Raw genomic sequence first — 26,752 nt, forward strand, 5'->3', positions numbered from 1 at the left:
TGCTCTCGTGAATAAACTAGAAAGCCCCGCCCCGGGGAGGTGGTGGTTCCCGGGGCTGCGGGCACCCCTCCTACATAAATCAAATTACCCCCGGGACCTGGCCACCCAGGCTCTTTTAAAAACAAAGCACGGGAGTCCGCGCTTCGTTTTTAAAATATTCTGATGGATTTGCGCACTGGCGCGACCCCGCCTGAATTTAAAAAATATATATTTTTGTGGCCTGGGGGTCCCATGTGGGCGCTGCAAAGTGTGTAGCAACAGCTGTAATGTGAAAAAATATTCTGTCCCAACAGGCAAAACTAAAACCATACGCAAGTTTAGAACATGCACCACAGACTTTGTTATTCATGTGTTGATCTGTATATGTGGTCTGCGCTATGTGGGGAGCACCATCTTCCTGGTCAAAAAGCGTATTTTGGAACATCTGCCCGCTGTTAGGAACAAAGATTTGACTTATGCAGTGGCCAATCATTGCGAGATAGAGCATAAAAATGTCCCTGACATCAGTTCTAAATTGTCTTATTTTGGCATTGACAGGATCCCAGTCCCAGCTCGTGGAGGAGATCGGGAGCATAGTTTACGACGCCTGGAATCTGAGTACATTATTCGCCCACAAAGCAAGATCGCAGGCAGCCTTAACCATGAGGAGGACCTCCATATACACCTAGGATAGAGAAGATCCCTGACGACTCCGTTGCCCTACCATGTTTTGGGACACAGTGAGATTATGACAAATTTTTCTTATTCCCTACTTGCTTCTGAGATTTTCAGTAATTGCCATGTTCTGTATCTCCTCAGTTTCCACTACTGGTCTTCTCCCCCGTTTACGAACTGAAACCTAGATTATAACTGTCAGATATCCACACACTGTCCACCTTTTTGTTTTTAACATGACCCAGAAAAAGTCCACGGTTCCCTGTGTTTTTTTTTTTCATTTTGCAAGAACCCTCTTTACCCTTGGCAGTTTTAGGAGGTTGTTTTTGCATGCACCGCAACAGATGTCACTTCACACGCACTGCATAGAAGTAGCCTTTAAGGCTGTAGTTCAGTTCACGCTCTGTACCTGGCCTTTATTCATTATTATTTTATATTCTCGTTTGGCCCATTTTAAGTGTCGCATCACTGAGACTTAGGCACTCGCCACGTAACCATCGTAGCGACAGGCTTGACTTGTGGCCATACTGTGACTTAGGCAGGTGCTTTCCTCTATTTAATAGGTACACCTTAAGGACACTTGTCTTGGTTCCTATCCCATAGGTGCTAGCTGGGTACAAAGGGTTAAACAGCATTAACTAGCAGATGCTATGAACTTCATTTGCTGTGCATCCATTTAGAATCCCAGCTGACTCGGGGTGGCAGCGCGAGCAAGGGCGTGCAATTATTTGCTTTACTGATGTATACACCATGTTATTTTACATTGTATATTGTATTATAATGCGTGTCAACATGAATTGAGCTGACTTTAATGGCTTTCTGCTTTGCAATATAATTGAAGTCTGTGTTCTAAAGCACCTAGGGTCCGATTCACAGAACTAATCTGAGACAAAATCCTAAACTTACTACTTTTGGTATTCAGAGAAGGCATTTAGTAGTAGTAAAGTTAGTAGTTTGTCTCAAGTTAGTATTTTGTCTTAAGTTAGTATTTTGTCTTAAATTAGTATTTTGTCTTAAATTAGGATTTTGTCTTAATCTAGGATTTTGTCTTAAGACCAAAACTTAAGACACAATCCTAAAGACAAAATCCTAATTTAAGACAACATTCTAACTTGAGACAAAATCCTAACTTGAGACAAAATGCTAACGTAAGACAAAATCCGAACTATGACTATGCCATTGATGTTTTCATACCTTACATAGTGCAGCAGCTTGATGGCTTGAGAAGAGTGTACATTGTCTGGGGCAGGTATGGCTAAAGGCAGCATCAAATACTCTGTCAGAGAGAAAAGAAGAAAAGGAAAGCGAAGATTCCAGGACAGTGGCAAACTTCTTGTGTGATGAAGACAACAAACAGAACTTGTTCACGGTCCTGGCCCAGAAGATTGAGAGCAGTAATCTTCCCACTGGCAAGGAAGTAGTGACAACATATGGAGACAGCATTCTGGTAAGAGGCAGCAGCCTATCCATGCCAGCCTGTAACCAAGAAGAGGCAAATACAAGACAGGTCTTTTTATGTACAACATACCTGGCAAAAAGGCTCTGTATCTGGTTTAGGCTGCACTGTGGACACCGATGTCATAGTATTTCTGACAAGAAAAGTTCACCAGCAACAAGACTTGTGTCACAAGGCCAATATCTGGGTAGCATTTGGGAAAGAATACCCTAGCCTTGCTGGTGTTTCACAACTTCACTGGCGGTGACACTGGCTCAGCATTCCTTGGAAATGGGAAGAAATCAGGATGAATGGTCTGGAAATCTTACCCGGAAGGTACAGCAGCCTTCACCAACATTGTCAGGAACCATTCATAGTAGTGGACATTCAGAGTGACAGCTTTCGAATTGTTGAACGCTTCACCATAATCTTGTATCAGAGAACAAGCCAACTTGAGTCAGTAAATGAAGTCGCAGAGAAATGTTTTGCAAAACAAGGCAATGGAAGCCATCCCACCAACACCAACTGTTCTTGAACAAGTCCTATCTTTTATTTTGGTTCTACTGATTCCAACTACACTGGGGGAAATTGGTGTAATCAGTGATTACATGCCGTCAAAAGGCAAAAATCAGACAAGAGCTACCCAACCAGCAAAACCCAGAGGATGTTAAGGCAGCACGAAATGTCATCCCTTACAGGAATGGGAGGAGATGGTAGCTTTATATGCACATGGAACTTCTCTCGCAAGCAGCACATAATGTACTAAAAACAAACCCAGGGCATCCCTGTTAAAAACCATGCAGCTATCAGTGGATGCCTTATGGTACCAATCAAACCAAATAGATATACAGATCTCCCTACTCTATACACTAGCAGCCTTTGTTGCTGGCATTGATGAAAAATTGGGTGACCTCAACAACCTCATCAAGTGAGCCCTGCTTGACTCAATATCCACAAACAAATTTCTCTTGTGCTCCAGTCCTGGAGAAGTTAACCTCCCTTCCTGCAATGCCTGGTGACCTACTCAGGGACATCAAACAAACCACCAAGTCGGCACCAGCGGGACAGTTATTATTCCCTGATTTTATTCTGGAATCTCAAGAGTCAATAGAAACGACTACATCCAACTATCTCAATGAGGGAGGAATCAACACCAAAACCCTCAATTCAATTACCCAAAATACCCAATCCCTAAGGAGAGACCAAAGTCTCAACTTAATCAATCAATCAATAAAGAGACCGCCGAAATTAGACCCGGAATTAACTCTTCAAGCATCTTCAATGCTGTAGGGCAACACATTGAGGCTCAAATGCGACACACGCAATGGAGGAAAGATCGGAATGAAAATATCTGCCTTCATAACCAGGTCATTGACTATCCTATCTTTTGCACAGCAAAAAGGATGTACAATGATAAAGATCAGGTAACATCATCACACCCTCATGACCTATTGGTAGGAGGAAATCAGCCTAATAAGAGTTGATCTAAGGAGGCACCGGGGCTGACACATACCATTGATAATAAAACAATCAAATACTCTCCTTTGATCATTGATGATGTTAAAAGCTTCCCTATCCAAATTTTATGTTAGAAAATGTATTTATTTGCAGCCCGGTTGGACCAACCATACAGGTAAAGTGCAAGTGTAAATCTGACAATGATCAGTAACAGAAACAATCTCTGGCACATTGGAACCTAGAATCACATTGAAAGGACACCCTACCACATGCAAGGTAGCATTCGTCAGAACAACATACAATCTTAAAGAGACATGCTACAAATAGAAATACAGTAGATGTAACTGATGATCTGATGGATGTCGTAGAAGTGCAGCTACAACAGCATCTGGCAACCTCTAACAATGCATTACTCATCTGGGAGCTATTTACAAACAGGCTAGTCGAAAATATGCTACTCCAGTAAGCATGGAGGACCATAAACGAAGCAACAGATGACAGGGGCTTATCCCCGTGGAGCTAAACAAACAACTAAAGGTTATAAAAAAAGGGCTGTAAATAGAGCAATTAGAGCCCTTTATGAAAGGCCTGGGGATTCCCAATTACAGCAAACGCTGAAGAAGCAGAAATCTTCACTAAAGAAATTGAACTGGGCTATAAAAAGGCAGCAGGATGACGCATTATAGACAAAACGACTCTGTGATGTAAAGAATAACTACAACATGCGTTTCTGGGAAGTAACATGTAAACTGCTGTATCCTTCTCAAGGAGGGAGCAAGTGGTTTCTGTTAGAGGACATTTGGGCAAAATTCATGCCCTTACCACTTCAGCCTTCACCAGGCAGGAAGCCAGAATTCTAAAGGAATACTCATAACAGTCCAAAGCTAGAATGATTCAAGGGCAGCATACCCAATGCCTACCTTGCTACTCCGAACAGTAGGTCAATTCAGAATACATCTCTGACTATTGATGGGTTAATTATATGGCAAATATCAAAGGGCAGGATGGAGGGGGCCCCTGGTCCAAACAATATCCCCCCCCCCCGCTTTTTAAGCATGATTCAGTCAACTATGTAGAAAAGCTTGTACATGCCTTCAATCAAATCCGCACCGAAGGAATTTTACTGGCTTTGTGGAGAGGGTCCATAATGTCACCTATCTTTAATGAGAGGGGACAAATCATCTGCTATAAATTTCCACCTTGTAGCACTTATTGACAGTGAAGCCAAACACTTTGCAGGCACCCCCTGAAGGAGTTAACAACATGAATCTCAGAGAACGTCATAATTTCTCTAAGTCAGACAGGCTCTTTGAAATGAACCCGTACTACAACTAACATAATGGCCCTATCACTTCTGATTGATGAATTAGGCTGGCACGCCACTTGTGCTTCATCGATTATAGGACAGTCTTCAACCATATCAGCTGAGGTAAATTATGGCACAAATTGGAAATTAGGAACATCTCAAGGGCTCTCCTGGCCCAACTAATATTACAACTCACTGGCTCACATCTCTACAGACAAGTTCCAGCCACCAAAGCCCTGAAGCAGGGGTGCGTAATTGCACCCACCCAGTTCAATTTGTTCCAAGCTGACCTAACACTGAGGAAAAACATCAATGACTCCCACGCCCCAAACTAGGTGGTATGGCACTTTCCAGCCTTTTGTAGGCCGAAGATTTGGTTCTAATAAGTCACACCAATTTCGGGCCGCAATGCCTATTCATCATTGTGCAGGGGTGCTCCAGAGACAAAGGCCTGGCTATTAACTCAGAAAAAACTAAATCGATGACAATCAACAATGCAAGGAGAAGGTCTCCGAGCTGGTATCTGGATGGAAAGCTGCTTGATTTAATAGGCGAATACAAATACCTTGGAGTCATCATTGACAAAGACGACTTACTCATTTCTAAAATGAAGGCCATGAGGAGGAAAGGAAATGCACTGGCCATTACCTTTAAGAAATTAAAAAAGGAATTAGCTGGCCTTACCCTGATGCCAATTCGTTGAATAGTCCAAGCAAAGCTCCTGCCCACCATAGCCTATGGGTGTGAGGCTTTTGCAAGGTCTTGTTAGATGGTTATGATCAAGCTTCAGTTGTCTTTCTGAGTAATCCTGGTATGGCTATTGGTCAAGGATTGAATGCATAAGATACCTTTGATGGAGTGGTACATGACAATCCAATCACCCTAGAAATACCCAATTCCCCCATGGCTATGTTGTTAAAATACATTTAAAATATTTCTTACTCCAACCACCCACAAACTTATACTTTCAATATCCTGGTTATTATAAAGCGTTTGTTTTTATGTAGTAAATCTATGGGCAGCTGATTTTACTTAAATCCCTTGAGAAAAAGCCTACCAAACCAGTCTTTAACAACCTGACAAAAATGGAGAGATTAGCTATCCAGAATCTGGGAAATGATAGCTCAATTGTCATCAAACAAGCTGACAAAGGGGGAGCTACCGTGATTCAAAACATCACAGACTACGATTCTGAATGTAAACGCCAACTTGCCAACGTAAGGCACTACAGGCCATTGACATCTGATCCCACTCCGAGACTTACCACTGCCATCACAAGTCTAGTCATGGAAGGTGAGACCAATGAGTGGATCTCAAGAAACGAGGCTGATTTCCTAATCACAAAGGACCCAGTTGTCCCTTATTTCTACACCCTCCCCAAGATACACAAGGGTACCACACCGGTCCCTGGGAGACCAATAGTGTCCGGTATTGGGTCACTACTTGAGCCCCTATCCAAATTTTGTGACGTATTTTTACAACCGCTCATGAGAAAAATACCATCCTTTATTCAAGATACTAGGGATGTGCTTCGCCTCATTGAATCAATTGACGGCAGAGAGAATGTAGACCTCCTCCTAACTCTAGATGTGGAGGCTCTATATACGAATATTCCACAGCAGGCCACCCTGGACGCTGTTGAGCTCACCCTCCGGTCAGAGAACTGGTGCTCGCCCACGCCCATCTCTTTCATAATGGCATGTGCCAGTGTAGCACTAACTGAAAACTTTTTCCAATATGGGTCCCAGCTTTACCATCAAATACAGGGGACTTCTATGGGCTCGACCTTTGCTCCCAGCCTGGCATGTATCTACATGGCCACCTTTGAAAACCTCCACATCTATTCAAACAATAATCCCTATAGCCAGAACATCACAATGTGGCGCAGATATATTGATGATGTTCTGGTTCTATGGCATGGGAACCGGGAGAGCTGTGAAGCCTTCTGTTCCTGGATTAACCAACAAAACCAGTTTCTCAAATTTACAGCCACTATCTCAGACATTAAGATACCCTTCCTAGATCTCACAATCAGCCTCAATCAGGAGGGACTCAGTACCTCTCTGTACAGGAAAGAGACTGATAGGAACAGTTTATTGCTCTTCGGGAGCCACCACCCCAGATCCCTACGAGAGAATCTCCCATTTGGGCAGTTCCTGAGAATCCGGAGAAACTGCTCAGCTACCTCTGACTACAAGAAAGAGTCCATAACGCTTCAACATAAATTGCAAGACAGAGGCTATCCCGCCAGACTTATCTACAATTCACGCAAAAGAGCGCTCAACAATCCTAGAGAGGCTCTCTTGGAGTCACACCCGAAAGAGCCTGATGAGGTCATTACCTGTGTTACTTGTTACACACAGAATTCTACTGGTATGAAAAGAACAATTAACAAACACTGGGGTTTACTAAATACAGGGGATTTAGAAATACCACGCCCCCGCTTTGCCTTCAAGCGTACGGCCAACTTAAAAGACTCCCTGATCCACACACGCCCCAAAAAGCAAATGACTGCCACCCAGAGTACTCTGTGGAAGTTGCCACCAGTGGTGGGTCATTACCCTTGCGGTGGGTGCATTGTATGTCAACAAACAACACAATGTAAAGAGATAAAACTCTCAGACAATTTTACCTGGCGCCTTAACAAACACACCAACTGTAACAGCTCAAGATGCATTTATCTTTTGACCTGTCCTTGCGACAAACATTATATAGGCATGACGATGAGATCAGTCAAACTAAGGATCATGGAACACAAGAGCAACATTCGTTGCTCCAAAACCCATACCAGACTGTACGAGCATTATGCACTACATGGCCACAAAGCTGATAACATTAAATGGGTGGTCCTTGAATCCCATACATCGATTACCCATCAAGCACTGTTCAGGATTGAACAACGATGGATACATCGCCTTCAGTTGGACGTCCAGGGCCTCAATGATTCCGTGGCCTGGACATCACTAGCGAGATAACTCCTTATAGATCTCCTGGAGTCTCTCCCCTAACCACCGTTACCTTGATCAGCTCACCTCCTGTAGGCCGTTTGGGTTTTTCATGTGCATGTTTACTTAGAAGCCCCTGATAGCCACCCAGTGGCTCTATACCATGGCCGATACCACACTCTGTATTCACTTACATACAGATCCCTGTTCAGTCCTTCACAATTTTTTCTTACTGAGACACTACTTTAGTCTTGGTTAAGACTTACACCGTCATCATTGACCGTCACCAGACTGTGTCCAGTTCCCTCACCCTTAGCTTTTCCTTGAGAAACTATTACCATGTGAGCCAGCCTACCATCACTGAATCACACTCATTTTGGCAACGGTGATATTGGTCCCTATGGCTAAACTTCTGCTAACGCAATATCACCCGTTGACAACCCCCAATATGTAGACTATTGGATCATACCACCTCAACAATGCCAATGTGACAGCTAGTCGACCCGGCCTGCTGGTTCTCTCGTCCACGTTAGTGACTAATTATCTATTACAAATTTTGAACTGCCGGTTATCAACATTAACTTTAAATAATTTTAAATGATTTAATTTTTTCCTATTAGTATATTCAGAATAGTTTCGACACTAACATTAGTAGTCCCCTGTGGCCTTTTTTGCCAGACAGTTCAAGCTTTCCACTATCTATCCTTAGGTTTTTACCCCATTCTAAGATGGCCGCCACATTAGGGGCACTTTTCCACCACCCAGACACGTTATGCTCCTTCGCCCTGACGCACTGATGTGACGGGGCTCACGTGGGACACGCCCACCGACGGGGCGTCACTCGGCGGAGTCGCGGACCACAGCTTTAAAGACATGGTGTCTCCGCCGGTACAACACCAGCTGTTCCGCGCTACCGGCAGGAGCGCTTCGTGGTGTGGGTAGGTTTCCGCCCTGGCAGTTCCTCACCTCAGGTAAGCGTTGGAGCATAGCCATGCCCATCCCAGGAGTGGATTTGGTGATTTGAGGGTTGGTTCACTGAAGGGAGATACTGGCCAGTTCCCTCGGCGCAGCTCTGACACGCGGTCTTTGGCACGCTGTATGCCTCTTGATTGGTTTGCCGTTCCAGGGTCTGGAGGATTGCCCAGCGCCTGGAATTCTGTGACCGTCACACTGACGGCCACTGATCCTCTTTTACACCCGTGTGGGGCCGGTGATCCATACAGCCTTGTGGCGCTTCCAACACAGGACACTCATGCGTCTAGGGCTGACTCCAGGGCCCCAGAGGGGGACTGAATCAGTTCTCTTTGGGTCTTCCATCCACATTTTTGCCGTCCTCGTACTGGTCAGGGGGTCCCTATACCATCTTGACCTTTCTTGCCACCATTCTTGTTATGAACAAACCCGGTGGGGTGCCTGTATGTGTTTCTCTCTTACAGGTATTTCACCACACGAACTGCCCCACGGGAACAGACTGCGGGGCCCCTTAGGGTTGTTCTTAGGGTAAGCACTTATCCAGTCATCATTATATGTGATGTTGTACTTTTTTAGCCTTCTTTTTAGCTTTCCTTTTCTTTTAAGTCGTTATTTCTTACTTTAGATTGTATGCATTGTCTTCGCAGTGTTAGCCTGCAGTCACACTTCCTGAATAACTCTTGAGTGGTCTCACTAATAACCTATGTGCCCATTACTGTGTGATTGAAGTGCCACACTGTAAACCGATGCTAGATGGTGTATGGAGTATTTGTTTGGAACCTAGTTATTGAAGGATAATGTAAACTACACTTTTAGTTTACAACCCTTCCCCTTGTCTCTTTTAGGTTCCCCTCCAGAGCAAGACCTGCTGGCTTGCTCCCTGATTGACCCAATGAGGTTGTATTCAGAATCTTTATTAATTTTCATTGTTTATTTTCACCGTGTAGTACCCAACACTTGAGGTCCTGAAGAATTGCCACATAGGCATGAAACATGTCGACCTTCTTAGAGGGTTGAGCAAGTTCACTGTAGTCTATACAGTCCCTTCCTCCCCTCCCACCCTTTTAAACTAGGGAGCCAGCCACCCCAAATAAAGTTTATTGTGGACTGACTCACCTCATTTTAACCTCACCTTTTCCCTCACGACTACACTTACACCAGACCCCTCACACGCACGCAAAAATTGGCTGGAACAGAAGATCTCCAACAAAGAGCGCCTACGGCGCCCGTCAGACATTGCAGCGCCAGTCTGACGAGGAGCAGGAGACCAATGATGAAGCATGACACCTAGGTTTCTGGGTGTGTGAGGTCCCCTAGTTCCAACAAGGGAACACCTTGTTCCCTGCCTCTCTCCCATCTCCATACACCTCGTTCCTTTCCTTTCCTTTCTTCAAGTCTGGGGAACTAAGTATTTATTTGGTTACACAGCTGATTTTAACCCCTTACCAAATTAGAAATGTATACCGTAAGAGATTGGGAATTTTTGTGTGATGTCATAAATTCTAATGAGACATAAGTGTCATGCAATCCATCCTTAAGGGTTACTGCCCTCCATTTCCTTCCTGGACTCAAAAGCTGTCCATAGTGGATGTAATCATTTCTTGACCATGCACAGGTGCTTGCTTACACGCTATGGGGGATTTGTATTGATTGAATAAGTGACCTGCAGATTAACAAATGGCATGCAGTTAATACAATGTGAGTCAGCCTATTTCTCACTCATTCTTCTTTAGCCAACCTGCTAAGTGAATGATTAGTAGATGAGTACATATAATCATAGACGCATTGACACATTTATGGCAGTCCCGCCCTCACCTTGGCCAATATTCTTTTTTAGGTGTGTTACTGCAATATTTTAATAATAGATAGAGATCAAGGCTGCAAGTACTAGCAAGCATTATGTTAGTGACAAAAAGGTTATTGGTGTGCCTGATGACATTGTAACCTTAGAGGGGAACTGTGACACTATCCCCATTTGTATGTCTCACATGGGCACACAGGCAGAGGGGCTATCCTCTGTGTTGCCCTGGTTCTCACGTCCCAGCAAACCTTCAGCTTAGGGTTCATGCTCTTGCAGAGTCATTGTGTTATCTTGAAATACGAGACGTAGAGAAGGGAGTATACCAGACAAATATCCAGGGTGAACAGTGGACGGTGTGTGAGTATGAGGGCCTGAGAAAATCCAGGGCATGTGAGAGCAGAAAGAGGAGAGAGCAGTGTGTGAGCATTAACTGAAATCTGAAAAGTTACTTTGCAATTAAAATGAGTGTTTATAACTATTTTATAATGAAACACATTGCATTCTGTTCACGTGTGGATATGAAGAACACGCTTCCTTCTTTTTATTTTTGAGATTTGCTTGCTGTAGAAAAAAATTAAAATGGTACAAGCTTACCAGAAGGCAGACCCACTGGTTTTGCCAAAACTTGTTTTAATAGTGGTGTTATCAGATTCTTTTAAGGTCATTACGGATTGAAATTTGCTTGTTTTTTTTTTTTTACAAACTGAGGGGCAGATTTACAAGGCCCTTGCGCCATTTTCGCGTCACTTTTCCCATGTTAAAAATGACGCAAAAGTGGCGCAAGGGGCTTGTAAATGACGTATTGCTTTTATTTCAATATTTTGCTCTCAAAGTAAACATGGAGCTCATTGCTCGCGCATATGCCACATTCACGTTGCTAGCAGCATACATTGTGTTAATCAAAAACCACATCAGCATCAATAGTGAATTTGTTTTTATTACTATAATAATGTCAATGATGCAGAGAAGCAGTGAAAATACTTTAAAATAGTATGTAAATAACTTTCATTTAATCATGGAGGCTCTACTTACTTACTTACAGTGGGTGTAATTTTGGGCTTTCCCAGCAAATTACGTGACAGGGATTCTGCTCATAGCCTGTGACTCATCACAACTGCGTCTGTCAGTGCTATTACTCATTCAAGGCCTTCTTCCCCTGTGTACTCACCGCTGCCTCCCCTGCCCAGCGTTTGTTCTGTGCAGACGTGATGACTGCTGCCGGTCATTAAAAAGAAGCCAATAAATATTTGTAGAAAAGTTTCAACTTGCGCACAGCACTTTTCCAATAACACCTCGAGAAGGCAGCAGCTGAACAATACAGCTGTTAAAAAGCAAATGAAAAGCCCATTCAAACGGCTGTTTACACAGTTGAGGAAACTGCTGGGAAATTCAAAATGTAACAGAGTAGCTGTAGGTGTATTAATGATGCACAGTCTACAGTTTACCTAATTACTAATTAAATGTCGTTTTAGTGACCATGATTCCCGGCAAACCCCTTCACTCTTGCGGTTCCTGGATTACATAAATGCAGCCATTTTAGAATATTTCCATGATCAACAATGTATAAATGTAATAAGAGTGGAGTTTTGTATTATACTCACTTTATTCAAAATTAAGCACTAAGGGGCAGATTTATGAAGGCCTTGCGCCACGTTTACGCCGCTGTTGCGTCACGCAAGGCGGCGTAAACGTGGGGCATCCCTACGAACGATTTACAACGTGACGCATCTAGGCAGATGCGTCACGTTGTAAAGCCCTGCGCCGCTTGTGGGCGTTCCGGCGCAGGGTGGGCGTTCCGGGGCAGGTGCGCCTCGCAAAAGTGGCTGAGTGAAATCTATAAGATTTCACTCAGTCACTTTCAGGCCAATGCTGCGTCAAAAGCCTGCGCCTGCTTGAAGCAGGCGTAGGTCTTGATGCAGCATTGGTCAGATAGGGCACCCCTGATCCTTGCTGGAGCTGCGTCGCACTTGCGACGCAACTCCAGCAATGCGCCGCCTTTACGGCACAGATGCGTCACGCATCTGTGCCGTTTTTGCCCCATGGTGCGCCGCATTGTAAATGCGGCGCACCATGGGTGGCGGAGCTGTGGCGCACTGTGGCGCACATTAACTGGCGCATCCCTGGGGATGCGCCAGTTAACAGAAATCTGCCCCTAAGGGGCAGATTTATGAGGCCCTTGCGCCACGTTTACGCCGCTGTTGCGTCACGCAAGGCGGCGTAAACGTGGCGCATCCCTACGAACGATTTACAACGTGACGCATCTAGGCAGATGCGTCACGTTGTAAAGCCCTGCGCCGCTTGTGGGCGTTCCGGCGCAGGGTGGGCGTTCCGGGGCAGGTGCGCCTCGCAAAAGTGGCTGAGTGAAATCTATAAGATTTCACTCAGTCACTTTCAGGCCAATGCTGCGTCAAAAGCCTGCGCCTGCTTGAAGCAGGCGTAGGTCTTGATGCAGCATTGGTCAGATAGGGCACCCCCGAGCCTTGCTGGAGCTGCGTCGCGCTTGCGACGCAACTCCAGCAATGCGCCGCCTTTACGGCACAGATGCGTCACGCATCTGTGCCGTTTTTGCCCCATGGTGCGCCGCATTGTAAATGCGGCGCACCATGGGTGGCGGAGCTGTGGCGCACTGTGGCGCACATTAACTGGCGCATCCCTGGGGATGCGCCAGTTAACATAAATCTGCCCCTAAGAATTTGTAACGCTTTTGGGATGCCTGACGCCCACTGACAAATGCGATGATGTCATATTTTAGGAGGAACTCAGAAGGTCCAAATACGGCTCCAGAGCTCGAATTGAATATGTATGTACTAGCACCAGCCCTCTCAAAAGAGGAGCGAGATTTAACTACACCATATTTCATTCTTCCAGTCATATAGTTATCCAAATAGCTGAATAAAGTAAATTGTTATTGGTTTTAAACATGACCCTTTTCAGTGGCTAAAGTAAGTGTAGCAGGTAAGTACGCAAACGAAGTGTAAATTCGTGAAGAAAAGCTTTAATGTTGTTCAGGTGCTGCACAGCAGCCGGCGTAGACATCAAAAGAAAACCAGTAACTTAACGGTGCTCAATTTATACTCGCTGACATTCTATATTCTGAAATAGAATGCCCACAGCCAGAACATCATGACGTGAGCAAGCTGACAGGAAAGGAATAAGAAAGAGACCACTACATCAACCTCCTCCTCATAAGCAAACAGAAAAAGAAAAGAAGAAAAACGAGGAGAGTAAAAGAAAAGAGAAATGAGACCAAGAAAATGAAAAGGAGAAAGAAAAGAAAACAGAGAAACAGGGTAAAACATAAGAATAAGTAAAGAAACTAACAATATCTGGCAGGAACAAAATGTTGTCTATTACTCCTCCGCAAACTGGCGGTATTTCCAGAAGGAGATACATCAGCTTCTTCTCTCCGTTCACAATGCAACTTATTGCTAACACAACTTCCAGTTGATACATTTCACCAATGTTTGTAAGCCTGACAGCATTACCACAAACTTTGTTCACCACCAAAGGATCAGTGAACTTCACATCACCCTTCCTGCTGTGTACAGGGATCTTCACACGTACCACATCATCAACAACAATTGAATGGGAAATAGATCTTTTCCTGGCATCAAAATACACTTTTTGTCGAGATTGAGCTTGAGAAACATTATCTCTCACAAGACCATCCATATCAGTCACAGAGTCCAACTTCACCCACTTAGACATCCAACCGGTACACACCTTTGAACGCGGTTTTCGCATACGCAAAAGCTCATATGGAGACACTTTGATAGAGGAGTGGGGTGTGGTACGATAGAACCACAGCATGGCCCTTACAGCATTCTGGACATTGCACTTACTTGCCAAAGCCCACTGCACAAAGTTGTTAAGCACCCTATTCATACATTCAACCAAACCATTCAGTTGTGGGTGATAGAGAGAACTTCTGGAATGAGATATTCCCCCTTGCTTCAAAAACAATTCAAATTCTTGACTGACGAATTGTACACCATTATCACTCACAATGGTTGATGAAAATCCATCATGCAGAAACAGATCTTTAAGAAAGTCAATCACATTCTTTGAGTTGGGATCACTAATGAAACACACAATTAGAATAGTAATCAATGGCAACAATTGCAAACCTTGAAGAAACCGGAACAACATTGAAAGGACCAACCAGATCAATGCCAATCTTTTCCCAATGCCTAGTGGGTAATTCAATAGGTTGTAGGGGAGGAGTTCTGAGATTAAAACTTTTCTCAGCACTGGAACACGCCACACATTTACCCACAAACACGTCCACATCCTTGTCCATTTGAGGCCACCAAAAATATTCCAGCAACCTTCTTTTTGTGAGTGTTTTGCCCAGATGCCCTTCATGTGCACCCTTGACCAACCTTGTTCTAAGCACATCTTGGGGAACCAACCTGTCACCCCGCACCAACAAACCATCCTCCACAGAAAGTTCCAATGAGACTTTGACAAAAGTCTGTAGAGCGTATGGTGCATTTTTTTTTCTCGGTCAACCATCCTTGACACAGTGGACCACTTTGCAGAGCAAGACATCTTTTGAAAGTTTGTCTCTCCATTCTTTTTCACTCACAGCACACATGTCATTCAAAACCTGACTCACAAAAAAACAGTCATCCTCATCATCCTCATCAACTTCACCATCTTCTTCTACTGGGAACCTGGAAAAATAATCAGCCCTTCCAATCTTGTTTCCAGGAATGTACAAAACCTCAAAATCAATCTGAAGGAGCTTGGTGAATAAGCAAGCAATTCTTGGAGTATGTTCCTTAAACCTATCCTCCGTGAGGATTGAAACAAGAGGACTGTGATCTGTGCGTAGTTGAAAATGTCTGCCCCAAATGTAAGGATTGAACTTTCTGACAGCCCACCAACAAGTCCAAAGCTCTCTCGAGATCACAGCAAATTTCAATTCCATACCCCGTGATACTCTGGAGGCATGACCCAATGTGTGCTCAGAACCATTGGTACTCTGGGTAAGAATGGGTCCCAGTCTGAATCACTTGCATCTACGGGGATAGTGCACATTGCATTGGGGTCAAAGGGTTTGAGAACATTTGGCCACACCAATTGAGCTTTGATCCATTCAAACACCTCCTGACAATGGTCATCTCAAACAAAAAAAGCATTCCTTTTGAGCATGTTGGTCAAAGGTTGAACTCTGGCAGCATAGTCTGGTACAAACCGTGAATAGAACTCACAGTGCCCAACAAATGACTTGAGACCGACCATGTTCTTTGGAGCCGGACTGTCAACAATAGCTTTGACAAGACCAGGTCTAGGCTCAACACCATGCTCTGATAGAAAAAAAAACAAGTATTCCACATTCTGCACTTTAAACACACTTTTTTCCTTCTTCAAGACAACACGCTTTCCTGCAAGACATCAAGTACACAATACAAGGTTTCTTCATGAGATTCGCTAGATTCACCATAAATCAAGACATCATCTTGGACGATAACAACACCTTTCATACCCTTAAGCATTGATGACATAATCCTCTGAAACACTGCAGCCACATAGTCCAACCCAAAGGACATGCAGCAGTATTGGAACGAACCATTAGGGGATAGATTAAGCAAACTAGAAGCTTAGAGCCCTACCTAGACGTGAACCAGGTACCACGAGATAGGACTCTGTATATTCAGTTTAGGTTTTGCACGCTCCCTGTTAATACCCTAATGGCAAAGTGGCACACAGCTGAGAACACAACAGTTGCCCCTGCTGCGGAGCCCCGGTTGAGTGTGTTGCTCATGTCTTGTTTGCATGCCCTGCTTACAACAAAGCAAGGATCAAATGGTTAAAACCAATATGCAGTGACATGGGCACCCACGATCACCGGTTTGCTCTGCGCATTTTAAAATCTGACCTCAATGTTTTATGCTCATGTGGAGTGGCCACGTTTTTTAAGTCAAGCTTGGTTAGTTAGAATCAAAGCCCTACGTGGTATGACTTCAATGTAGGCAATTGTGACTCTAGCGGCAGTTAAAAAAGCTGTGTTACATAATAGGTGCTAAAACCACAGATCACATTAGGTTGCTCTATAATTTTTGAAAACCGCTTATGATGGATACAGCATTAGCACTTTATGTACTGATTACTGTGATGGACTATGCCCCTTTTATCTTTCTTTTTTTTATTCTTATTATAACTATTTAGTACCTGGGGTGGAAGGAACGCGTAGAAAGTGACATGTACATATTCTGTTTAGACTAATGTTTTTAGAGAAACTTGTTTTATGCTTTGTATTTTAACCCCTTCGACGCTCATGACGAGCTGGGCTCGTCATGCAGTAGCCTCCTGCTACGCTCATGACGAGCCCAGCTCGTCATGAATAATGGTGATCATGTTTTCCCAGCACAGGGGAAAAATCCCCATAGCATTCAAAAGGTTAACACGCTGCCAATAATGTCATGCCAAGATATTTTTTAAACAAAATTTTGTATCTAAAGACCTTTTTTATCACTGAACATATATTATTTTATTGTATAAATGTCAAATAATGCTTTTATGATACATGTTGTTGAATAAAGCTATTTGAACTGAACTGAACGGATACAAAAGCAGTGAGGTGCCTGGAAGCAGGATCCAAAACCACCTGGTGGTAAGCTGACGCTAAATCTAGCTTGCTGAACCACTTGGAGCCACTGATCATTGACAACATGTCAGAAATCTTATGGAGAGGATGAGAATCCTCCCAAATACTCTTGTTGAGACTGCGCAAGTCCACGCATACACGAAGTTCGCCAATCTTCTTATAAGCGACAACCAAAGGAGCAAGCCAAAGAGAAGATTATATCGGCTCTATTATTCCCTTCTGATACAAACTATTAACCTCCAGTTCCAACTGGTTCCTAACACTGAACGATACATTCCTAAATATGTGTTTGACAGGTATTGTGTCATCCTTAACTCTGATTACATGTGAAAAACCTTTTATCTGACCCAGTTCCCCGTCAAAAACAGAGAGATAGTGTTCTGTCAAATTATCAATGAAGTCGTCAGACCGAATAATAGATACTTGTTCTTTTGTACCAGGTCTGAGCACCATTTTGAACAACCCCTGATGAAACCATCCAAGGATTGACAACCCCTTGATCGCTACATGTACTTTACCATGTATTCTTTTCCCCCTGAACTCCAGGATGTCCTCAAAGTAACCAGCTAGCTCAATTCTCCTCCCTTCGTAAGAAACAGGAGACCTATCCGGTGGTTTTAAAGAACTAGAACTACAAACCTCACAAAATAATTCATGGGTTATCATTGTTATCCTTGTCCCAGAATTAACCAATAAACACACACTCTTGCCACCAATGTCAATATCCACATATGGATCCACACAGTCTGAGAAGTCACTTTCAGTGACCTGCATCTCACCAACGACAATGACCATATCTCTCAAATCATCCTGGATGCCACTGTAACTGTCATCAGCACATTCTGCTACAGACACATTTGCTACAGAAGAAGACAAAGGAACCTGCCTTCCATCAGGAATGTACGAGGTACCCTGTTTTCCACTTTGGCAAATTTTAGCAAAATGCCCTAACCTACCACACCCTCTGCAAACAACATTTCTTGCGGGACAAGGTCATCCTGATTTAAAATGAGAAAGGTTCCCACAATGATAAAAAATATTAGTCTGCTTGAAAAACTTGTTATCAGCACGTGGTGCTACGCTGTTCTTGACATCCTTTGACTTAACCATAGGCACAGTTTCACTTGTTGTGATCTTCTCATCCAACTCTTTGATCGAAACCTTCGAAAGTTCAATACTTTTCCCCGTGCGTATGGTCTCTTCTAGAGAAGGATTGCCCATGGATAGCAACTTTTGTTGAATATTCTTGTCTAAGCATTTACAAATATACTGGTCTCTTATCAATTGTTCAGTGAAAACCTCAAACTGACAGTCTGCACTCAACTTCCTCAAAGCAGAAATACATGTTTCAACATCCTCTCCTTGCCTTTGTTCACATTTGAATGTTTTTGGCCTAACAACAACCAGACTTGGCTGTATATCAAAGCATAGTTCTAATTTCTTAACAGCCTCAACAAACTCATCAATCTCTTCTGCATTTTGAGTATGTACTAAGGGAGGCAAATGCTTATAAACAGACCTCCCTTCGAAGCCCAGAGAATGAAGGAGAAAACCTTTTTTTCTCTCAGCCCTGTGGCGTGATGCACCAATCTAGGTAATAAAAGCATTGTACCAATTCTTCCATGTAATTGGTGGATTGCCTGAAACTTCTAAGAAAGGTGGAGGTGGAGATACAGATTGCATTGTAATAAACCACAAGACAGCTATGCAGTAATAAGAGCACAATGTTATGTGGTAAAAAAAAATTGTAAACAAAATATAGCACAATTATAACTTTCCTTTCTCTTAAACAGTACTTGAAATGCAATCTCAACAAAAACTACAGGGCCTGTTAACATAGATGATGTGTGCAGCCGTTAAATAAAAATACATAAAAGCATATCTATTTGAAACACTAGAAGTACGTGTCACCGTTATTCAAATGCATGTATGTACATGGCACTGGAATTGTTATTAAAACACCAACACATATGGTGCACCCGTCACCGTATACACAGACTACGTGTAAGCTAGAGAAACAGCTGACAGACGTGCTTGGTGGGCGCGCCACCGTATCACAGACAACGTGTAATGATGATCAAATGTAGACTGAAACATTTGGGTGTGCATGTCACCTATGTCACAAATGTATGCTGTTCGAAATTGATAGATACTGGGCCTGAAATGCGTAAACCACGACACACTAACTTTGACACGAAAGGCGTGCTTGTCGCTGTATGTGCAGTGCCTGAATTATTAAATGAAAACAAACCGCTTATTCCTCCTAGAGTATTCCGCCTCTTTCGCCGAACGATCTTGTAACTGGATCCCAGTATTTTCAATAAAGTTTTCTTTGCCACATCCAAAATGCCTGTTGAGTCCTGCAACACGACAAATGCAGACTTCAAGTCCGCCACCACTAAAATGGCTACCACGCTGTAAATTACAACACGTAGATAAAAAGTACTTCCAAAATGGCGCTAAGTTGCTTGTAACAACTAGCGCGTTGACTGCACAGGTTCTATCACAAGTACATCAACCATACTGTTTCTCACTTTGCCGGTGCCGCTTTTTTTAAGATAAAAATTTGCCAACATTATGAATCTGCTCATATGCACAACCCCCTTCACCAGTCCTCATCGAGTAGACGTTCTGGAAATACGTCTCTACTTCTGAAGACTGGACAGCGGGGTAAATCCGAGGTGGATAGCTGTGGGTTCTGCAGTCACCTGAAAATTGTCACCAACAATAATGTAGCAGGTAAGTACCTAAACGAAAATGTAAATTCATGTAGAAAAGCTTTAATGTTGATCAGGTTCTGCGCAGCAGCTGACGTGGACATTAATCCAGTAACTTAACGGTGCTCAATTTAAACTCGCTGACATTCTATATTCTAAAATAGAATGCTCATAGCCGCATAAGCAAGCTGACTGGAAAGAAGTAAGAGACAGACCACTACAGTAAGTCATCTAAAACTTCCCTTATTCACATTAGGAATCCGATTGTGATCACGTTAGGTATTTTGCTCCTTACCAGAGAAGAGCCTGTAAAAAGTGAGACTGAGTCCCAAACAACATCACATATTTACTCCTTTAAAGGTCCTCCTAATTTTGTAGCAAATATCTGACTTTATGTGGAAGTCTTAAAGGTTTCAAGGTGCTGTTCCAGAAAAGTACCACAATACTAGGTTCTCAAGAGTACTAATGGAAAGACTAACTCCTTATGTACTACTACGGAAAGCCATTTCTGCATCAATAAATGTGCTTGGTGTTTATTTATGCATATTTAAATGTGTTTCATTAGTGCAATTTCATGCAGTTTTTTCCACAGGGAAAATATTTTACACATGGAAAATCTATTCCCATTAATTGCTGCCAAATTTTAGAATGTTCCCTTTCCCTTTCTATCCTAGATTTGGATTTATTTTTACCCTTGAATGGTTTAAATCACCAGCATTTTCCTGAGGCAAAATTGGGCTATTAAATAGTTAGTGAATATCTACAAATTCTCTACTGCATCCAGGAGCTCTGGTCCATAATCCACAATCAACTTCTCTCTAAGGTGTCCAGTCTGACTAAAAGGTCTTCTGGCTTTTTCAATCCAAGCAATCTTTCCAGGCCCCTTCATTATTGAGACCTTCAAAGAATGAAAATCTGACATCTCACAAAGGACTCACCTATTCAGAACAAGTTTTGTTAGATCCAGAGAAGAACTCCTTTGGCGGCTCACTCACTAAGATACCTTCTTCTTGCATATCCACAGTTTAGAGATGCTTGTAGGTTCCTATACCATCCAGTCTTTTACAAACAAAAGAGTAAGTTGCACCATTCTTCTGCGAATGGACAATCTGACAACAGTCAGATATCTAAACCATTTCAGGGGAAGAAGTCCTAGGTTCTGGCAGATCTCGCCAAACATCTTTGGGGTTATTGTTTACAGTTATATTTCAGTCAGAGCAGCTTATCTCCCAGGGAATTTAAACATTGTAGCAGACTATTCCAGACACCTTTAGATTCAAGCAATTAGCAACTGCACCCTTCAGTAATCAATCATCTTTCGTCCATCTTCTGCAGCATGTCAATAGATCTTTTTGCCGCTAGTCTTAATTCCCAACGTCTCTCTTTTTTCAGTTGGAGACCAGACCCTCAAGATTTGGCTAAGGGTGCTTTCCTTCAATCATGTATTTTAAGAAACAATGGTTCCTGTGGAATATATACTTAGGGGCAGATTTATGAAGGCCTTGCGCCGCCGGTGCGTCATTTTTAACATGGGAAAAAGTGACGCACCGGCGCGCAAGGCCTTCATAAATCTGCCCCTTAGTATTGATTAAGACAGAAAAGGCGAAAATTGCATTTGGCCAGGGTTTTCAGTAGATGTCAAAGAGAAAGCAATACACATACACTGATTCGGTATTATCTAGAGTTGTATTCGAAAGTAAATTACCAATTTTTACAAAACATATAAGAAAAATATTTACATGTGTGTATAGTGTCCCAAGTGAAACTTGAACCTAAATAACATGAGTGACTTTTTGTGACAATATTTACAAGGTTTCAAGGTGTTTTCGTTCTTGAAAGCGACCAATGTTACATGTTTTTCAATTACATAGTATCTATATAATAATAGAATACAGTTTAAATGGTTTGCTTTTCCTCTTTCTGTCGACGGCGTTTCGACCCTATTCTGGGTGTAGGGTCTCTTCAGGACCTACAATGTTGGGGACATCTGATTGTAGAATTGCTAAGGTGCAATATACTGATTTATAACCCGTGTAGAAGCGAAATAAAGATACTCACTAGGAGACCCAGCCGGGTTCCCTAGTAAGGGTGTAGATTTTAGCAATCCTAAATTATATTATTCAGTAGCTCAGTGTTCTGTAGCAGGGGTCGATTTCAGCAGCTGCTGATAATGGTCCAGTATGCGGGCGCTCCCTTGCAATGTGAACCGCAATCCGTTAATTTCTTTTAACCGGAGTAAGGGGATCCGACCGCATCCGTCGGTCTTTCCAGGTTCAATAACCTAGTGAGTAGGTTTCCCTTGTTTTTCCTTTCCACCTTCCTTCAATCATGGCCACAGACTCTTCTCTATAGATTTCCCCTTTTCTTTGACTTGCTTGAGTTATGGCTCAGACACGCAGACAGCACTGTTCTCTGGTCCTAATAACTCCTTTTTGGCAAGTACAACCTTGGTATCCAACTCTCTTGGAGAGGGCTTCGGACTACTACGTTTGTAGTCCTCATTTTCCCTATTTATTGTTCAACCCTTAGGGTCATCAGCACCGCATGCTTCTAGAAGGCACACTTTTTCTGATCGCCTGGAGGATTTCAGGACATCCCGGAGCACCCCAGGAATTTCGGAAGAAGCTATCAAACTCATTCAACAATCTTGGACTCCTGGCACTTCGAGCGTTTACATGGCAGCCTGGCTTGCCTGGTCTAGCTGGTGTAGGGACAAGAATTCAGATTCTTTTTCAGTGGATGTAACTCCAGTAGTTACCTTCCTAGCCTCGTTAGCTTCTCAGAGCAAACCCTATTGTGCAAGTAGGTGGTGGGTGATTAGGTGGTAGACCCATTGAAGAACATTCTTTGATTTGTCGACTTCTAAAGGGAGTAATATATATTAACCCGCCGATTCCTAAAGTTAATACAATGTAGGATGCCAATTTGATGTTCAAATAGTTTATTGAATGGCAAGACAATATATCTAACTCTCTCAAACAACTTTCTAAAATGTTAACAATGCTTTTATGTCTAATTTCATTAAAATGTGTTTCAGATGTTAGAGCATTAGATGTATCTTTTTTTCCATTACTCTCCTCTTGAAGTTTCCTTTCAGGATCACAGATGTACCAAAACCAACTTATCTATGATTCACCATCCTTTTATCCCTACTCAACCCAAGTTGTATGTTGGAACTATTTAAAAACCTATGAAATACGCACTGCAGATTTTAGATCTCCCACTTCTAATCATTGCTCATTTCTTTTTGAAAACCCCATAAGCCTGTTTCCTCTTCCACCTTGGCACGTTGGGTCAAATGGATAATGTCCTTAGCTGGAATTAACATTGATTCCTTTGGTGCCCATTCAGTCAGAGGATCCTTGGCTTCTTGGGCTTTCTGGGCAGGTGCTAGTTTACATGACATTCTCAAACCAACAGATTGGTCCAATGTAAATACTTTTAGAACGTTTTATTGTAAACTAATTTCACATGTTTCTAATTCTGTTATTGCAATACTTCGAACATGCATAATATGAGCCTCCGGTCTTGTATTATTATTAAGGCACAGAGGGGAGTATTATCCCACCACTGTTTTATTAACCCTCCCTGGTATCTTTTTCTGCAGTGCCAGTTCCTTCCTCCAACGTTGCTTGCTGCTAATCTGACTGGATTACTTGTTCAACTGCAGGATACAAAGAATCTCCATGGCTCATTCTACCTGTGTCGATTATATGCTCCTCGCCTCCTTTCAGACTGCTTTGCAGACTTGTTCACGATGTACCTACCTTTTATTCAGTTCTTTTGATTATTTCTATACCTCTTGAATAACTCACTACAAGAAAAGAGGATTTGTTGCTCTCAGTCAAGATAGTTATTGGGTTACTCAACATCCTAATGTTTGTTCCTATTGTGATGTGTTTGTTTTTTCTGGGAAATGCAGTTCTAGCTTGACTGCTGTTTAAATAAAGTAAGAAAAGAGGGCATAGTACTCACCTCCATGTCTTTAATAAAATCCAGTCTTTCTGGCACCAAGGATAGGAAAATCTCAGTTAGGGAGGTTGATAAAAATATGTTTCGCAAATTGGTTACCAGAGACAAAAGAGCCCAAATGTAGCAGAAATATCACCCAAATATCGCCCAAGTATAGCCCAATTACAGAAGTGTCTAAAACACTTAATTTGTTTGTAGTTTTATACAGTGCAGACTTGACCCGAAGGTATTGGAATGAATTATATGAGTGATGTAGTGTAAATGTTATCTTTCATTTGTAGGGGTGCATCATAATCACAAGTATTCCGCACCCACGTATATTCCTTTATTGTATTAACGTGGGGCAGTAGAACGTGAACCGTAATAATGTGAATTGTGGTGTATTCGGGAAATGTTCATATAAACGTGAAGAAGTTAACGTTGAATTCATACGTGTATAACAGAAGACATTAACATGCAGAAACTGTGTATGTTGCAGACAATTATTCACGTATTTGATGTGCTTATGTACTGTGATAATATAGAAGTGCTTAGTAAAACGTGTTCATTTGTATGTAGTTTCATATGGCCTTTGTGCTATTTCTTATGTTGCCTGATTTCTGTAGGCCTGAAATGCATTTTCCCTAGAAGCTCTCGCATTAGATTTAATAGTTGTATTTCATGTGCTTGTTGGATTTGTTCTTTCTCACTTTTCTGTTGCAGGTAGAAGAATCATTCTTGTTAGCTAGAATAATGTCTTTGTTTTAGGAGTTAGGCTCAGGGAGAAGAGGATACATTGAGTGCTGGTACTGAAAACGGAGAACTGTATGTACTTTCTCAGCGGAGCAAGCCTGGAAATCAAGGTCATCTCGCCAAGCCCTGGGAGCATTTCTGCCTAATAGAAAATCACCTACAAGGAGGTTGCTTGACTGGATGGTGTAATGTTGCAATGCATCTTGAGATACTACTTGTGCTATTGTGGTATCGAAGTTAGGGAAAGTGTCTTGGGGCTTATGTCTTGCCTTGAGAGGGAGAGCATCATAGAACGAGCTCTGTAGCTTTATGCTACTTGACTTATCTGATGTGAAGAGACTTCTTAGGAAGACTTCACTCGCTGACACCTTAAGGATTTTGCCATGGGAAATGCTATGTAGGGAAGTCATGCTAGAGCTAGTGTAGGGACAGACCAATGCCGTGCTCAGCCCTGCAATTCACGCACCAAAGACGCTGGAAACTACATGCAGCAAGGCTACGTAGATTAACTTCTGAAGCCGAGCCAAGCTGGCCGACTGAGAGAGAGGGTGCTAACTTCGATATACAAATAAAGACGCCGGGAACCATACGCAGCCGGCTCACAATAACTGTCACCAAAACAGGAGGAAATATTTGTTTTTAAACGTGACAAAGCTGCTGATCTCAGAATATCATCTTTGGAGAACCTATCAACTCTCACTTTACCCTGGGATCCATTCCGGTGTAATCTGCCTCATATTGGCTTTTATTCCGATACCAAGTGTTGGTATTTATAGAAATATGATGGTACAGTCCTGAGGAAGACACAGTTGTGTCGAAACGCGTAGACAGGAAACCATCTTTTTATTGTAATATATATGTACCTACTCATGTCTAAATTCACGCATATGGTATAATGCTGGAATATTTTATCATGTATCGATACAAATGTACTTAAAATCTTTTTTTATTATTGAATCATGTTTTATAATAGAAATTAAAATCCACTTAATGTGCAAAAACGTTTTTTCTGATTATTTTCCCAAAAACTTTTTTTTGAGTTAATGTCACTGCTCATGTCCTAGTGTTCGATTGAGGATTTGCCTGGGTATTTTACTCACATATACGGGACAGACCAATGCGTTATACCCATCAACTCCCAATGAAGGGCAATCTCAATATTGGCTCAGTCATCTTTTGTTACCTGATTCTCAAATTGGTTATCTTGTGCATTTTGCACCACCTTAACTTAATTCGTAGATTTTTCTTCGTATTAGTTCCTATGTACTTCTAAACTCTCACGTTGAGGTGCCTGTATGTCTAGCTATTCTTGGCTTTGTAATAAACTAACTAAATCTAATTTGGAGTCTTAGGAGTCATAGTAAATTGGAACTGATATTATTAACTGGCTAAAGATTTCTCTCCCCTCCATACTTTCATACTGAGAAAACGAACCAAAGGCCTAAGGTTCCAGAGCAGATCTAGAACGTGGAATCGGCTGCTTCATGAGCATCAGTTACATTACACAAGGACGCCTTCATTTTGGTTTTAGGCATGGGCAGATTAAGTGCTTTGTCCAGAATCACAGGATGTCAAGCTGATGCCAAAACTCGAACTTGGTTCCCCAGTTTCAAAGTCTGCCGCTCTGGCCTTAACGCCACATTTTTTCCCCTAAGCGTAACATATAATCAAGTAATCAACTGGATAAAAAACATCAAGATAGCAAATAATTTAAAACTGCTTTGTCGCTATTTGGAAACTCGGAAAATGTGTCTTCATTTTAATTTTTTCGAGAATTAACCATAATTTCTATGGGAATATGACCCTCTCATTTTTATAAATTCAAAAGGAAAAGCTGTAGGTATTACAGTTTTGATTGCTTAAAGATGACGTCAGGTTTGCCACACTTTTGTGATAAACATAGAATGTTCGCAATCTAGTTGTTCATTAGAATACTGTGGGGAGGCCGGGATCAGGGGCACAGACTTGAATAATTAAGGGCAATGAGGAGGGTGCAGAGGCAACAAGTCGACTACGCTGGGCAGGCGAGAGGGTAAGTGACAGCACAACGGACCATGGAGGGCAGGGGAAAAGGAGCAGGTACAAAAAAACAACCATGCAGGATAGGCAAAAGAGGCTGTGGTAAAATAACAGACCATTGAGGGCAA

Source organism: Lissotriton helveticus, chromosome 5_1 (genome assembly GCF_964261635.1).
Source record: "Lissotriton helveticus chromosome 5_1, aLisHel1.1, whole genome shotgun sequence".
In the NCBI taxonomy this organism is placed as follows: domain Eukaryota; kingdom Metazoa; phylum Chordata; class Amphibia; order Caudata; family Salamandridae; genus Lissotriton; species Lissotriton helveticus.